General features: G+C 37.0%; 2 long non-coding RNA genes across 3 annotated transcripts in view; one reads left to right on the top strand and one right to left on the bottom strand.

Moving 5' to 3' along the window:
- Positions 1-16,891, bottom strand: part of LOC116584254 — a 46,877-nt gene that overhangs the window by 12,839 nt on the left and 17,147 nt on the right. The gene's annotated exons all lie outside the window — the stretch shown is intronic.
- LOC116584255 overlaps positions 885-16,891 on the top strand; it is a 38,562-nt gene continuing 22,555 nt past the window's right edge. For both annotated transcript variants that reach the window (XR_004283119.1, XR_004283118.1), the window contains exons 1-3: positions 885-989; positions 4,299-4,401; positions 11,300-11,355. This is a non-coding gene — a long non-coding RNA (uncharacterized LOC116584255). The remainder of the gene's footprint in view (positions 990-4,298; positions 4,402-11,299; positions 11,356-16,891) is intronic.

Here is a 16,891-nt window from a genome sequence, read left to right as displayed (position 1 = left end):
CTTAAATCCAGAAACACCACTAAAGCACAAGGAGAGATCAACTAGAGTCTGACAGATTTGAGTGAAGATGCAAGATCTGCCTCTTATAGGTTGAATAACCTTGAGAAAAATTCCATGATCTCTCTGAGACTCAGTTTCTTGGAGTGTAAAATGGTGATGATAATACCTACATTATTGGCTTATTGGGAAGATTAAATATTTATATACATATAAAGGTCATTCCCTAGAAGTTTTGTAAGCTATTCAAACAAACTAGGATTGTTTGCATAAGTGATTATACTGGGCCAAGCTGGATTCACAAAAGTAAATTAAATTAAAAGTCTCATCAAATGGTCTCTTTTTCTCCTTTTCATAAGAAGACTTAACAATAATATCTACCATGTAGGGAACACTTACTATGTTTCAGACTCTGCCTAGTGTATATATAATATATATTATATATACAGCATATGAATATATAGTATACTGTATATACTATTATATAGTATATATTTATATACATATTATATAATTTATTATTTGATGATACCTTTAAAATATTATTTACTCTTGTGAACCCACCCTGCCTCAGAATGATCAGTAACCTTTTCCAAACATTATTAGTTAGTTGGACTATTTCATAATATTTCAAGGGAACAGTCATTTTCCTTCTTCCTCTTCCTCCTCTTCCTCTTTTTTCCTTTCCTCATCCTTCCCTTTCTCCTCCTCCCCCTCCCCCCTCCCCCCCCCTCCCCCTCCTCCTCCTCCTCCTCCTCCTCCTTCTCTTTCTTCTTTATCTCCCCTGCTGCTGCTGCTTCTGCTTCTTCTTCTTCTTCTTCTTCTTCTTCTTCCCTTATACCTGATTCCAAGATGCCTTTTTTGCCTCCTGAAAATCTAGGTATTTCCATCTGAGATCAAGCTACAGGTTTATGGCAATATGTTCTGAGTTCCAGCTGAGACATTGGGACACCAAGAACACATCTCTGACATCAGCAATGGGTGTGGAACAGGTAGGCATTCCTGGGCACCAGCAGTTTACTTACCGATGTATTTTCATACAGGATGACAACTCCATGGGTCGTCTACCCTATCCTTGCTACATAGATGTTCTGCTACGGAGTGGCCCCGTTGGAGGTGGAAGTAAAAGGAATAGCTCCAGACCGAGGGCCCTTGATCACCTATAAAAATCACTTGTACATTAGAGGATTTCTTTCTTTCTTTTTTTTTTTTTTACATTAGAGGATTTCATCCATGATTTTCTTTTCATTGTTCATTCTCTCATTCTCCCAACATGTATTTATTGAATTCCTTGTATGTGCCAGAGTCTCTGATAGATGATAGGGCCCTGTGTGGGCCAAATATGGTTGCTGGACTCATAAAAATCAGTCTAATGGGAGGAAAGTAGACATTAAACCAACAGCACTGTGAATATATAATTAGAAGCTGTGGCGCATACTCAGAGGGAAAAATTTAGTGTATTATAATAACGGAAAAGTGAGGAGTTCTGACTCAAACTGAGGAAGTTCCATATGGGCTGACTTTTGAAAGATTCATGAGAATTAACACACAAATAGAGGTGAAGATGTGGTCAAGAGAAGGGTCACAATCCAGGCAGAGACATGTAAAGGCCCTAACGTGGGAAGGAGCAGAGCATTTGGGTGGAACTGAAGAAAAGGTGGCAAAAGGATATTTAAGAGCAGTAGTAATGGTGTATGTATCCGTATACCATGTATGTATCCATGCATGTATCGAAGATTAATTTTTTTTAAGTTTTTTTTTTAAGATTTTTATTTATTTATTTGACAGAGAGAGAGAGATCACAAGTAGCAGAGAGGCAGTCAGAGAGAGAGGAGGAAGCAGGCTCCCTGCTGAGCAGAGAGCCCGATGCGGGCCTCCATCCCAGGACCCTGGGGCCATGACCTGAGCCGAAGGCAGAGGTTTTAACCCACTGAGCCACCCAGGTGCCCTCATTGATTAATTTTTTATAGGTGACTAGTATGAAAAGAAGTCCTGGAGATGACAGTTGGTGAGAGCAATAAAGTGGGTTTCTGTGTCTTTGAGCATCCATAAGAGATCTACTGCACTCTGCACCTTGGTTGCATGAGGCTGTTACATTTTTGTTGTTGTTGTTTTAGCTATTTTCCAGGGTCGCATCTTGAGGGCCTGCTGGAGCCTTTGACAATTACAGTTGTCTCACTATCAGATTTCTTTTCTTTTCTTTTTTTAAGATTTTATTTTTAAGCCATCTATGCCAAAATTGGGGCTCAAACTCATGACTTCAAGATCAAGAGTTGCATGTTCTTCCAAATGAGCCAGCTAGGTCCTCAGATTTCTCTCTCTCTCTCTTTTTTTAAGGTTATTCTTTTGGGGGAAAGGATATATTAAGATGTTATTAACACACACACACACACACACACACACACACTAAACATACACCAAAACACACACAAATTATATACTTAAAATATACAATTTGGTAACTTTTTGACATATGTATATATCAATGAAACCAACACTATAATTAAGTCAATAAATGTATCCATCATCCTATGCTTCTTTGAATCCCTCATTTCTTGGCATCCTTCCTCACCCCATATCCTCCCCTGCATCCAGTTCCAAGGCAATCACTGTCATTACAGATTAGTTTGCATTTCTAGAAACTGCCTGTAACTGGACTCAAACACTATTTACTCTTTCTTTTTTTGGCTTCTTATACTCAGTGTAAGTATATTAAGATTTATCCATGTGGTTGTGTGTTTCCTTGGTTCATTCCTTTTTATTGCTTAGTAGTATTTGATTGTGTGGTTATATCACAATTTGTTTATCCATTCATCAGTCAGGGGACATTTGGGTTGTTTTTCATTTGCAACCATAACAAATAAAGCTCCTATGGAAGGGACACCTGGGTGGCTCTGTCATTGAGTGTCTGCCTTCAGCTCAGGCCATGATCCCAGGGTCCTGGGATCGAGCCCCACATTGGGCTCTCTGCTCAGCAGGGAGCCTGCTTCTCCCCCTCCCATTGCTTGTGTTCCCTCTCTAACTGTGTCTCTCTCTGTCAAATAAATAAACAAAATCTTAAAAAAAAAAAAAAGCTCCTATGGATATATGCTTTTATTTCTCTTGGGTAAACATCTAAGCATAAAACGACTAGACCATGTAATGGATGCATGTTTAATGTTCTAAGAAGCTGACAGACCCTTTTCCAAAGTGGTTGTACTATTTTACGTCATCACCAGCAGCATATAAGTTTTTCAGTTCTTTCACATCCTTGTCTACACTGGGCAATGGTCAGTCTTTTTGTAGACATTCCAGTTAGTGTGTAAATGTATCTCACTGTGGCTTTAATTTGCATTTCCCTAATGACAGGTGATGTTGAACACCTTTTCATGTGTTTATTTGCCATGTCTTCTTTGGTGATATGTCTGTTCAAATATTCCCCCCCACCTTTTTTGTTAGGTTCTGATCTTAATATTGAGTTTTGAGAGTCCTTTATCTAATGTAGATAATCTTCTGTGAAGTTTATAGTTTGTCTTTTCATTCTCTCTCTTTTTAAAAAGATTTTATTTATTTATTAGAGAGAGAGCATGCATGCACACAAGCAGGCAGACACGGAGAGAGAAGCAGCCTCCCCGTGGAGCAAGGAGCCAGATGCGGGACTCGATCCCAGCACCCTGGGATCACGACCTGAGCCAAAGGCAGTGGCTTAACCGACTGAGCCACCCAGTCTTTTCATTCTTTTAACAACATCATTCAAAGATGGAAATTCTTAGTTTTGATGAAGTCTAATTAATCACATTTTTCCTCTACAGATGCTGCTTTTGATAACACATCTAGGATATATTGCCTAACATTAAAAGTTTTATAGTTTGAGGTTTTACATTTTGGCCTGTGGTCCATCCTGAGTTGATTTTTGTATGAGGTATAAAGTATGCATTGAAGTTCTTTTTTCTTCACTGCTTATGGATATCCAATTGTTCCAGCACCATTTGCTGAAAACACTATTCTTTCTCAAATGAATTGATTTTGTACATTTGTTGAAAATCAATTGTCCATGTAAGTATGGGTCTATTCCTAGACTATCTATTCTATTTTATTGATCTATTTGTCTATCTTTATGCCAATACTGCACAGTCTTGATTGCTATGGATTACCAGAAAAGTCTTAAAATCAGGGAGTATGAACAGTGAAAAATCAGTGAAAGTTCAGGAGTTATAGCCCTTCTCTGGTTTCAGATCAGGTACTTAAATGGTCCTTTTCCATCCCTCAGCACAAATAGTCCCCAAATTTCTTTAAAGTTTGATTTTGTTCTTTATTTCAAGATAAAGTGCTCTGAACAGTGAGAGCCTATTGTCCCTGACCCTGATGAGTTCACATGAAGCCACTACACAAGCAGCCTTTGGAGGAGCCATGTGGCCCACACCGGTAAGCTGCCAGCAGCCCTGGCAGAACTGACGTGGGCTTCTGGGAGGACACATGGGAAGGATCTGCATACAAACTGGGTGTGAATACAACTGTTTTTAAGTCTCTCTCTGGGAACTTAGGCTTTAGTAGTTTATATCTTCACATTATAATATTATATCACTTTATGATGTTTAGCAAATTAAGATATGTAAGTTCTCCAAATTTGTTCTCTTTTAGAGTTGCTTTCGGTTATCCCAGGGCCTTTGCATTTCCATGTGAATTTTATAATCAGCTTATCAATTTCTTTAAAAAAGAGCTCTGTTGGGATTTCAGTTAAGATTGTATTGAATCAGATCAGTTTGGGGAAATTTTACAGCTTAAAAACATTTTGTCTTTCAATCCATGAATATAATATAGCTCTAAATTTAACTAATGTGTCTTAATAATGTTGGTGGTTTTTGGTATATAGGTTTTACACACATTTTTAAGATCTATCCCTAAGTACTTCATATTTTTATGGAGTTACTATAATATTTTTAAAAATTTAAAAATTACGATATTTTTTAAAATTTCACTTCCAATTGTTCATTGCCAATTTATACAAAGACAATTGATTATTATACATCTTTATACTCTTTATACTCTGCTCGCCTCAGTAAACTCATTGATTATACTTTTTGTAGTTTCCATGGAATTTCCTACATGGATGATCATGTCATTTGCAAATAGACACAGTTTTACTTCTTCGTATCTAATCTATATGCCTTTCCATCGTCCCTGCCCTTGCCTCAATGAACTTGATCTCCAGTACAATGTTGAACATCTGTAAGAGCAGGTATGCTTGTCATATTCCTGATCTAAGGGGGAGTAGTTTTTCACTACTAAATATGATGTTAGCTGTAGATATTTAATAGGAGCTCTTTGTCAAGTTTCCTTGTATTCCTAGTTTGTGGAAAGCTGTTATTGTTTTTTTAAATCAGGAGTGGACATTGGATTTTGTCAAATGCTTTTTTACAACTGACACTGGATTTTGTCAAATGCTTTTCTACAACTAGGAAATGATATGGATATTCTATGAATATGGTGAATTGCAATGACTGTTTTGCCTTCTTAAATCAAACTTGTATGATTATATTAGACCAAGTCTGCTTGGTCTTGACATAGTATCCCTTTTATATAATATTAGAATAAATTTGTTAAAATTTTATTAAAAATTTTTGCCTCTATGTTTATGAAGGATATTCATCTGCAGTTTTCTCATAGTGTCTTTGTCTGATTTTTGGTATCAAGGTAATCTTGGCCTCATAGAATTAGTGGGAGGTATTCCTTTTTTTTCCAATTTTCTGAAAAAGTTAGAATTGATATCATTTTTTCCTTAGATATTTCATAGAGTTTGCCAGTGAACCATCTTTAGATCTTTAGTGTTCTGTATGAGAGGGTCTTTAATTGAAAATTCAATTTGTTTAACAGATGTAGGGCTATTCAAGTTTTCTATTTTTTCCTGAATTTGTTTTTCATGGCATTTGTCCATTTCATATAAGTTGTCAAATTTATAGACATTATATTTCCTTACCTTTTAATAATCATAGACTCCTTAGTGATGTTACTTCTGTCATATATTGGTAATTTGGTTTTTCTCCCTTTTTCTTCTAATCATTCTTTCCATAGGATTATCAATTTTATTGACCTTTTTAAAAATTATGTTCCGTTAGCCAACATGTGGTACACCATTAGGTTTTGATGTAGTGTTAGCGACTCATTAGTTGCATATGCTCTTCTGAAGGAACCAACTCTTGGTTTCATTGAATTTCCTCTACAGTATTTCCTATCTAACTGATTTCTGTTCTGAACTTTTTTGTTTTCTTTATTCTGTTTACTTTAGCTTTACTTTTCTTTCCATTTTACTGGTTTCTAGTTGGGAGCTAAGATCATTGGTTTGAGACTATTTTTTCTTGCCTAATATAGGTATTAAGTGCTATAAATTTCCTTCTGCTACCACAAATTTTACTGTGCTCTGTTTTCATTTTCACTTAATTCAAAATACTTTTTATTTTTCTTTTATTTATTATTTGACTTATGAGTTATTTAGAAGTGTATTACTTAATTCTAAATATTTGGAAATTTTCCAAGGATCTCTTATTAATTTCTAATTTAATTCCATTGTTGTCAATAAACATACTTTATATATTTTGAATGATATTGAACGTGAACCTTCCTTTATGGCCCAGAATATGATCTATTTTTAATGTTTCAAGTACACTTCAAAATAATGTCTATTTTGCTGTTGCTAGATGGAGTGTTCCATAATTGTCAATTAGGTCAAATTGGTTGATTATGTTAAGTTTTCTACCTTATTGATATTCTGTCTACTTATTTTATCAAGTGTTGAGAGAGCAGTGATGAAATATCAAACAGTAGTTGTAGGTTAGTCTATTTCTCCTTGTAGTTTTGCTTCATGTGTTTGAAAATTCTGTGACTAGGTGCATAGACACTGAAGATTTTTTTACTCTCTTGATGAGTTGACCCTTTTATCATTATAAAAAGTATAGGTTTATCCCTGGTAATATTCTTTGTTCTGAAACCCACTATGTCTTACATTAGTATATTCACTGCAGGGTTTTTAAGAATAATGTTCACAGGATATATAATATTCCATCCTTTATTTTCAACCAATCTGTATCTTTATATTTAAAGTAAATTGCTGAGTGAAATAAGTTAAGCAGAGAGAGTCAATTATCATATGGTTTCACTTATTTGTGGAGAATAACAAGTATCATGGAGGAGAAGGGGTCTTAGAGAGGAGAAGGGAGTTGGGGTAAATTGGAAGGGGAGGTGAACCATGAGAGACTATGGACTCTGAAAAACAGCTGAGGGGTTTGAAGTGGCGGGAGGGTGGGAGGTTGGGGTACCAGGTGGTGGGTATTATAGAGGGCACAGATTGCATGGAGCACTGGGTGTGGTGAAAAAATAATAAATACTGTTTTTCTGAAAATAAATAAATTAATTTAATTAAAAAAAATAAAGTGAATTTATATGCAGCATATAGTTAAGTTGTGCTTTTTGAGTCAATCTATCTGTGACATTACTTGCAGTGTAAATTAAAATGTTGTAATGATATTTATTTATTTATTATTTGTTTATTTAATTAGAGGGCATGCAAGTTGGGCAGGGAGGGGCAGAGGGAGATGGAGGGATAAAATCTTAAGCAGGCTCTATGTCCAGCATGGAGCCTAATGCAGGGCTTGAACTCACGATCCTGAGATCAAGACCTGACCTGAGGTCAGGAGTCAGAGACTTAACTGACTGAGCCATCCAGGTGACCTTCTATAGTTAGGTTTAAATCTTCTATGTGTCTATTTGTCTTCTACTTTGCCATTTGTTCTTTGCTCCTCTTTTCATTTTACTCTCTTCTTTTAGGACATTGAGTATTTTTATTTCACTTCATCTCCTTTGTTGGTTTATTAATAATATTTTTGTTGTATTATTTTAGTGTTTACTTTAACGCTTATACATCTTTAGCCTATCACTATTTACTTCAATTGGTATTGTATCACTTAATGTATACTATAAGTGCCTACAAACAGTGTATCTCCATTTCTCTGCTTCTGGTTACTATACCACTGCTATCATACATTTTATCCTGCATACATCATAAACTCCACAACACATTGTTATTTTTGCCTCATTTTTTAAAGATTTGTTTGTTTATTTATTATTGTAGAGAGCAAGAGAGTGGGAAAAAGGGACAGAGGGAGAGCGAGAGAGATAACATAAAGCAGATTCCTTGTTGAGTCTGGAGCTGGATAAGGGCTTGATCCCAGGACCTTGAGATTATGACCTGAGCCAAAATCAAGAGTCAGGTGCTTAACCAACTGAGCCACCCAGGTACCCCCATTTTTCCTTTAAACAATCATTTTATAAAAAGATTTAAATAATGAGAAAATTATTTTATATTTACCCACATAGTTAACATTTCTAGTGTTCTTCGTTCATTTGGTAGATTTATATTTCCATTGAGTGTCACCTGCCCTCTGTGTAGAGGACTTCCTTCAATAATTCTTATAGTACAGTTTTGCTAGTGATTTTTTTTTTTTTTGAGATTTTGGTGTCTGAAAAAGTCTTTATTCCACCTTTGTTCATGAGACATATTTTTCTAGGTTGATGTCTTTTTTCCCAGGAATTTTAAGATATTGCTTTCTTGTCCTTATTTTTTTGGCTTATATTGCTTTCAGTGAAAAACCTGCTATCATCCTTTGCACATATGTACATAATTTTTCACCCACCTGACTGCTTTTAAGATTTTTCTCTTAATTACTAGTTTTAGGTAAGTTGATTATTGTAGTGTATAAAGTTGTGTTGCCCCACATCATATGTTCAAGTCCCATGCTTTGATATCTGTGAATGTGACCTTATTTGGAAATAGTCTTTGCAGATGTAATCAAGTTTAGATGAGGTCATATTGAGCTAGGATGAACCCTGGTCCAATGACTGCTGTCCTCATAGAATGAGACAAATTTGAACACAGATACACAGAGAGGAGAATGTCATGTAAAGACATGGACACACAGAACAATCTGCATATGATTATGGAGGCAGAGTTTGGAGAGATGCAGCTGAAAGCCAAAGAATGCCAAAAATTTCTGGGAACCACCAGAACCTAGGAAGAAGCAAGGAAGGTTCTACCACTGTAGCCATCACAGAGAGCCTGGCCCTGCTGACATTTTGGTTTCAGACTTCCAGTTTCCAGAACTGTGAGAGAATAAATCTCTATTGTCTTAAGCCATCCCATCTATGGTAGTTTGTTATGGCAGCCTTGGGAAGCTAATACAATTATGATGTGCCTTGGTGTAATCTTCTTCATGTTTCTTGTGCGTGAACCTGTGGGTTTATAGTTTCTAACGAAGCTTGCAAACCTTCTACCATTAAATCTTAAAATATTGTGTCTGCCCCCTCCCCTTCTTGGGGGTGACAATTAAATGTCCCCATAATACTGTGATAATTGTTTTCAGCCTTTTTTGTTGCTGAAGGTTTTTTGATGGTTTCAGTTCTATTGCTTTCTAATTGTCTTCAAGTTTACTACTGTTTTCTTTTAGAATCTTTAATCTGTTGTTAATTCCATAGTGTATTTTTCATCTCAGATACTGTGATTTTCATTTATTGATATTTGATTGGGGGTTTCATCTTCCATGTCTCCACTAACATGTGTGATCTTTCCTCTAAGCTTTTTAAACATATTGAATACATTTATAATAACTGTTTAAATGCCCTTGTCTATTAACAATATCATCTGTGGTGTCATTTCTGAGTCCCTTTTGGTTTAGTGACTATGCCTATTGTGGGTCTTATTTTATGATTTTTGCTGTGCCTAGTAATATTTGAGTAAATGCCAGAGACCTTATGGATTTTATCTTTTGGGTGTTGGATATTTTTGTATTTCTACAAGTACTGCTGAGCTTTATTCTGTGATGCATCTAAGTTACTTTTAAACCATTTAATCCTTTCAGGACTTGCTTTTAAGCTTTCTTAGGTGGGGCCAAAGCAGCATTTAGCCTAGGACTAAGACTTAACCCACTTAGGAGCCTCCTACTGCATGCCCTAAGAATTAAGAGATTTTCTACCCTAGTTGGTGGAAACAAGAACTATTTATTCCCCAGGCTGCAGGTTTGTTCTGATTAACTCTTGTGGATGGTTATTTTGCAGTCTCAGAAGAATCATGTACGTAAGGCCAATTTTTCATTATTAAAGACAAAGACACGCTATTACATTGCCTAGGGCAACAATACTTTAAGGGGGCTCACAAAAATGTTGTAATTTCTTTTATGATCAGAAGAAAAAATTTCAAAGACAACGTTTTAATTTAGACTAATATTTTTATCTTTATACCAACGCACTTACAAAATATGTGGATGTATGGAGAAAATACCTCAGGAAAGGAGAAACGCCCACAAAATCACAAGTGGAATTGCATGTAGATAGGAGAGCACATGTTGGTTAAGAGCTGGGAATAAAGAATATCTCTCAACAAATAGTAATTGAAACCATGTAATTGGGTGAACTCCCTGATGGACTGGTTTCCTGGGAAACAAGCAGGGAGCAAAGCCTGAATTCTGGGTTTAGCCCAGTGTATCAGCAAGAAGAAGAACAGGGTGGATAGAGGGAGAAGGGCAGTGAGAGAGGCTGTGTGGGGTGGGGTGGAGAGCAGGACCTTTAAAGTCGGCAAACCCCAGGAAAAGTTCACTTCTATTTCTCAGCTTGTGTTTACTTGTCTCTAAAAAGGAATTAGTGCTTCTGCCTACAGGGGTCTATGAGAATTCAAGGAGAGATCTGTGAAAATTTCGTGTGAAGGACAAGACTCTGCAGGTGTTTGCATATTGAGAAACAAGAAGGCTCTAAGTAATGGAAACCAAGATTATGGAGGGGTGGATGGTACTAGAGTCACCAAATGATACAACTGGGAGAAGCCCTTGGAGCCACTTAATCCAACGTTCACACCGGAAGAAGCTCAGGAGTCAAAGATATCAGAGACATTAAAGTGAAGGAGACCACAGGGTAGACTTACCTGCTACAGAAAGAGTCTGGCCAGTTTTCTAAGACGACAGTTACTATAAGCCTGGGAGAGGTTAGTAGGGCCAGCATAGTGCTAAGTATCAAAACCAGTATCTGGGGCACAGAATTAAATGTGGATAACAATATCGTATTTCCCCAATTTGTTGTTAGGATCATAAAATGATACAACACTTGCAAAATGCGTGGTTCTCAGAATTTGTTAGTTTACAAAGAGACAGTTTTCTCAAAACATCCTTAGGAGGATTGCTCAGTCCCATTTCTGACCCCTATTAGGGAACTGACTAATTTGATTCAACTTGTTTTGGCCTTGATCAGTTTTCCTGTTTTACGTGATAGGCCTTTTGTCTTTCAGGACCATCAGTCTCCCTTATTCTAGCTCAGAAGGTGAAGGAAGACTCAGGAGCCCATGTGAGTTCTTGGGTGGTTGGGGGGGGGGGGAATGCATTAAGGGAACAAGCTCAATATTGAGACTAATTCTAGCATTCATGGAAGACTTTAGTTCTTCACTCATATCAGAATCAGTCAGAATGTAATCAATTCTTCTATGAAGGCACAAGCCCAGGACCTACTTTATCCCCTCTGCCCCAGATGGAATTAATGAAACTGGAGTTGAGTCTCTGTCATTTTGTGTTCAAATACCCTGACTGTCTGGTTAAAAAAAAAAAGAAAAAAAAAAAAAAAAGAATCAGGGCATTGCTCAAATACAGAAGTAGAAAAGAAACAGGCTAAAATCCATAGGGAAAACTTTCTATTTCTTAATTTGTCTTCTGTCCCAAATAGCTCTGCTATCCTCCCCCACATATGTTTATGTGTTAGATTTCTTTCTCTTGAAGTAGATGCCACCAGACTGATGGTCCCTAAACTAGGTCAAAAGAGTGGTGATGAATTGACGTAGGCCCTCAGGCTCTGTCATGCCTTGTCCTCACACCCTCTCAGTTCCCCAGCCTCCTTTCCATGGCATCTTAGGGTGGTTTCTGTTCCCCAGAACCATGGGACCTTGGGGGAATCCTCTGTTCAGCTCCAGGACCCTTAACTTGCAGATTTTCAGCCTTCTTAGATGGAAGGAGAGAGTAGGTAGATCTTGATTGTCCTTAGCCCTTTTAGCCTTTCCCTAATCTTGAGTCCTCATTCCACTCTAGCACTGATGAAATAATTTCAGAGGACAATTACCTATTTCTCATGGCAGCCAGAAAGCCACAATTCTCTTTGAAGACTTCCTTTTTATTAGGATCTGTTTCAAACAGACAGAAAAGATCCAAGTCTGGGATCCCCTATGTGCAATTGTGACAGCATCAGTGCAGTGAGTAAAATATAGGTTTTAGAGTCAAACAAACCTTATTTCAAATTCCAGGAAGCTGAGACAGAGAAGTGAATGACTTGTTTAATATAACCCAATAAAAGGCAGAGTCCAGTGTCAAACTGCAACTTTAAAATTCCTCTCCAATACACCTTTTGCTACCTCACTTAAAATTGGCATTACCCCTGAGTACCCCCCTCCTTCCTTGATAATCTCTGTTAAGAATCTAGGACCAAGTTTTTCCTTTTTCTCAAGATAAAGAGAATAGCTTTGACATGCTTATGACTAATATCTGAGAGGAAAAACATACTATGCTGAAGATTCCCATTGCCAGTGTTGAAGCCAACAATCCTGGTAGATACTGTTGCCCTGGGGGCAAGGATTTTCCTTTCCAATGGTATGAAAACAAAAACAAAAACCAAGTCTGGGTAGTATGCCATAAGTTATAGTAGATCAGTACTCTCATAGTATCAACAAAAAAAGCCTGGATTTTTTTTTTAAATTTCTTTTCAGTGTAACAGTATTCATTGTTTTTGCACCACACCCAGTGCTCCATGCAATCCGTGCCCTCCCTAATACCCACCACCTGGTTTCCCCCAACCTCCCACCCCCTGCCCCCTTCAAAACCCTCAGATTGTTTTTCAGAGTCCATATTCTCTCATGGTTCACCTCCCCTTCCAATTTCCCTCAACTCCCTTCTCCTCTCTAATTCCCCATGTCCTCCATGCTATTTGCTATGCTCCACAAATAAGTGAAACCATTTGATAATTGACTCTCTCTGCTTGACTTATTTCACTCAGCATAATCTCATTCAGTCCCATGCATGTTGCTACAAAGGTTGGGTATTCATCCTTTCTGATGGAGGCATAATACTTCATAGTGTATATGGACCACATCTTCCTTATCCATTCGTCGGTTGAAGGGCATCTTAGTTCTTTGCATAGTTTGGTGATTGTGGCCATTGCTGCTATAAACATTGGGGTCCAGATGGCCCTTCTTTTCACTACATCTTTATCTTTAGGGTAAGGGAAAGATCTCTCTCTCTAAGGGTCATAGGAAAGCTCTATTTTTAATTTCTTGAGGAATCTCCACACTGTTTTCCAAATTGGCTGCACCAACTTGCATTCCCACCAACAGTGTAAGAGGGTTCCCCTTTCTCCACATCCCCTCCAACAAATGTTGTTTCCTCTCTTGCTAATTTTGGCCATTCTAACTGGTGTAAGGTGTTATCTCAATGTGGTTTTAATTTGAATCTCCCTGATGGCTAGTGATGATGAACATTTTTTGATGTGTCTGATAGCCATTTGTATGTCTTCATTGGAGAAGTGTCTGTTCATATCTTCTGCCCATTTTTTTATATGACTGTCTGTTTTGTGTGTGTTGAGTTTGAGGAGTTCTTTATAGATCCTGCATATAAACCTTTTGTCTGTACTGTCATTTGCAAATATCTTCTCCCATTCCGTGGGTTGCCTCTTTGTTTTGTTGACTATTATCCTCAATGAGAAAAAGCTTGCAGCCTTCCCGTTGAGATCAGGAACACAACAAGGATGTCCACTCTCACCACTCTTGTTCAACTTAGTATTAGAAGTCCTAGCAACAGCAATCAGACAACAAAGAGAAATAAAAGGTATCCAGATTGGCAATGAAGAAGTCAAACTCTCTCTCTTTGCAGATGACATGATTCTTTATATGGAAAACCCAAAAGACTCCACTCCCAAACTACTAGAACTCATACAACAATTCAGCAACGTGGCAGGATACAAAGTCAATGTACAGAAATCAGTAGCTTTCTTATACACTAACAATGAAAATACAGACAGGGAAATTAGAGAATCGATTCCATTTACTATAGCACCAAGAACCATAAGCTACCTGGGAATAAACCAATCAAAGAGGTAAAGGAGCTGTACTCGAGGAACTACAGAACACTTATGAAAGAAATTGAAGAAGACACAAAAAGATGGAAGACCATTCTATGCTCTTGGATCAGAAGAATAAACATTGTTAAAATGTCTCTACTGCCTAGAGCAATCTATACTTTTAATGCCATTTCGATCAAAATTCCACCAGTATTTTTCAAAGAGCTAGAGCAAATAATCCAAAAATTTGTATGGAATCTGAAGAGACCCTGAATTGTTAAGGAAATGTTGAAAAACAAAAATAAAACTGGGGGCATCACATTACCTGATTTCAAGCTTTACTACAAAGCTATGATCACCAAGACAGCATGATACTGGCATAAAAACAGACACATAGACCAGTGGAACAGAGTAGAGAGCCCAGATATGGATCCTCAACTCTATGGTCAAATAATATTCGACAAAACAGGAAAAAATATACAGTGGGAAAAAGATAGTCTCTTCAATAAATGGTGCTGGGAAAACTGGACAGCTATATGTAGAAGAATGAAACTCGACCATTCTCTTACACCGTACATAAAGATAAACTCAAAATGGATAAAAGACCTCAACATGAGACAGGAATCCATCAGAATCCTAGAGGAGAACATAGGCAGTAACCTCTTCGATATCAGCCACAGCAACTTCTTTCAAGCTATGTCTCCAAAGGCAAAGGAAACAAAAGCGAAGATGAACTTTTGGGACTTCATCAAGATCAAAAGCTTCTGCACAGCAAAGGAAACAGTCAACAAAACAAAGAGGCAACCCATGGAATGGGAGAAGATTTTTTTTTTCTTTCTTTCTTTCTTTTTTTTTTTTTTAAGAATCACAGCATAGGACAACTGTGAGAGCCATGAGGAGTAAATGAACTATAATTTCAGAAAAATGGTACTGTTGTGGAATGAGCTGATGTCCCTCCTCTTCTCTGGGACCATTTACCAATAATGACTATAAGCTGAGAATCAGACTTGGACAAAAAAGAGACCATGCACAGGAGCAGAGGAATCCAGTGAAGTTTTAGTAGTTGGGTGGGTCTGCAGGAGAGATGAGAAACTTGAGAGGACCCAAGTGCACAACTGCAAGCTGAGTGCATGACTAAAAAGTTAAAACAATAACCTAAGCCATAGAGAAATATCTGCAGTCTCCAAAGATCCACCACTTAAAGCAATCTGCCTCAAGATTACCACCTATGTCCTCCTTAGGATAGGTACCAGGTTGAAGCTGTCTGGGCTGCGGCTGGAGATCTAGGCTGGAAACCCCAGATCTCCTGCAGACTTTCAAAGCTGAGGAGTTTGAGACCTGCTAGGTTCTCAATCAGAAAATCAGGATTGGTGAGAGAAATACTGATTCAATATGAGATTTGACTGCAGAAACAGCTATAACCTACTTAAGTCTTTGGTTGGATTGAGATGGCCAACCCTTTAATATATCTACCGAAGAGAGAGCAGGGGATTCCTCTCATGTGGAAGACAACAGGAAGTGGAACCTCTCTTCCTTTTCTTTTTCTAAATACACAATGTTGAGTACTTGAATTGATTAAAATTAATTAAATTTAAAAATTAACCATCGAAAGAACCAAGAAAATATAACTCTGTAATCTGGACATTAACATTGACAGTATGAAAAAGAAAAATCAATTATATGCTACTTACATATATTACATATAAGAGCACAGAAAGGTTGAAAGAAAAATAATGCAGAAGAAGCTATGTAAAAACACTAGCCAAAAGATGACTGGTAAAGTTATACTAATACCAAAATAGATTTTAAGACATGAACAGAAACAAAAACACATAGGATTCACATATTGGTGGTAGCACAAAGGGGGTTTTAGGTTAATCATAATTAATATGTTAAATAAAATAAAGACAAGGTAGACAGAATAAATGAAAAGATTCAGAACTAAGAAATGTAAATTATGAAGAGCCAACGGATTTGGTGGAACTAAAAAAATATAATATCTGAAATTAATAATTAAATGGGTGGTTTCGGCAGCTGATTAGATGATTAGACACAGCCAAACACAGAATTAGTTAACTAGAAGACAAGTCAAGTGCCAAGAGGAAGAAAAGGAAGCATGCACAGCACAGGAGACATGTGGAACACATTCATAGCGCCTATTATTTCTATAATTATAGTTTCAGAAGGAGAAGAAAAGAAAAAGGAATGAGACAAAATCAATATTCAAGAAGTATCGAATAAGCATTTGTGAAAACTTATGAATATCAATCTGCATATTCAAGAAGGTCAGAGAACCTCAAGCAAGAGAAACACAAAGAAAATCACAACCAGGCATATCATAGTAAAACTGCTGAAAACCAAAGACAGTAAAAATCATCAAAGCAGCCAGAAGGGAAAAAAAGGCACATTATCTACAAGGAAACAACAATAAAAATGACAGCTGACTTCTCAGCAGAAATAGTGAAACACAGAATGTAATGTACTGGCATCTTTAGAGTGATGAAAGAAACAGTCTAGAAGCCTAGCCTAGTAAAATACACTCCTGAAATGATGGTGAAATAAAATTTTTAAACCAAATGGAAACTAAAGGAATTTGCTGGCACCAGGGTTATGTGAAAATAATGAAAGGGAGTTATTTGCCAGAAGAAAAATAATCTTGCATGGAAATATAAAATATAAGATGGAAAGAAAAGAAACAGAAATGTGGATAAATATAAATATATATTACACAAAGCAACAATTATAATGTCTTTTGGAATTTAAAAAATATATATGGAACTAAAATATG

The sequence above is a fragment of the Mustela erminea genome, chromosome 2 (genome assembly GCF_009829155.1).
Source record: "Mustela erminea isolate mMusErm1 chromosome 2, mMusErm1.Pri, whole genome shotgun sequence".
NCBI classification, from domain to species: domain Eukaryota; kingdom Metazoa; phylum Chordata; class Mammalia; order Carnivora; family Mustelidae; genus Mustela; species Mustela erminea.
This window is presented reverse-complemented; position numbering and strand designations above follow the sequence as displayed.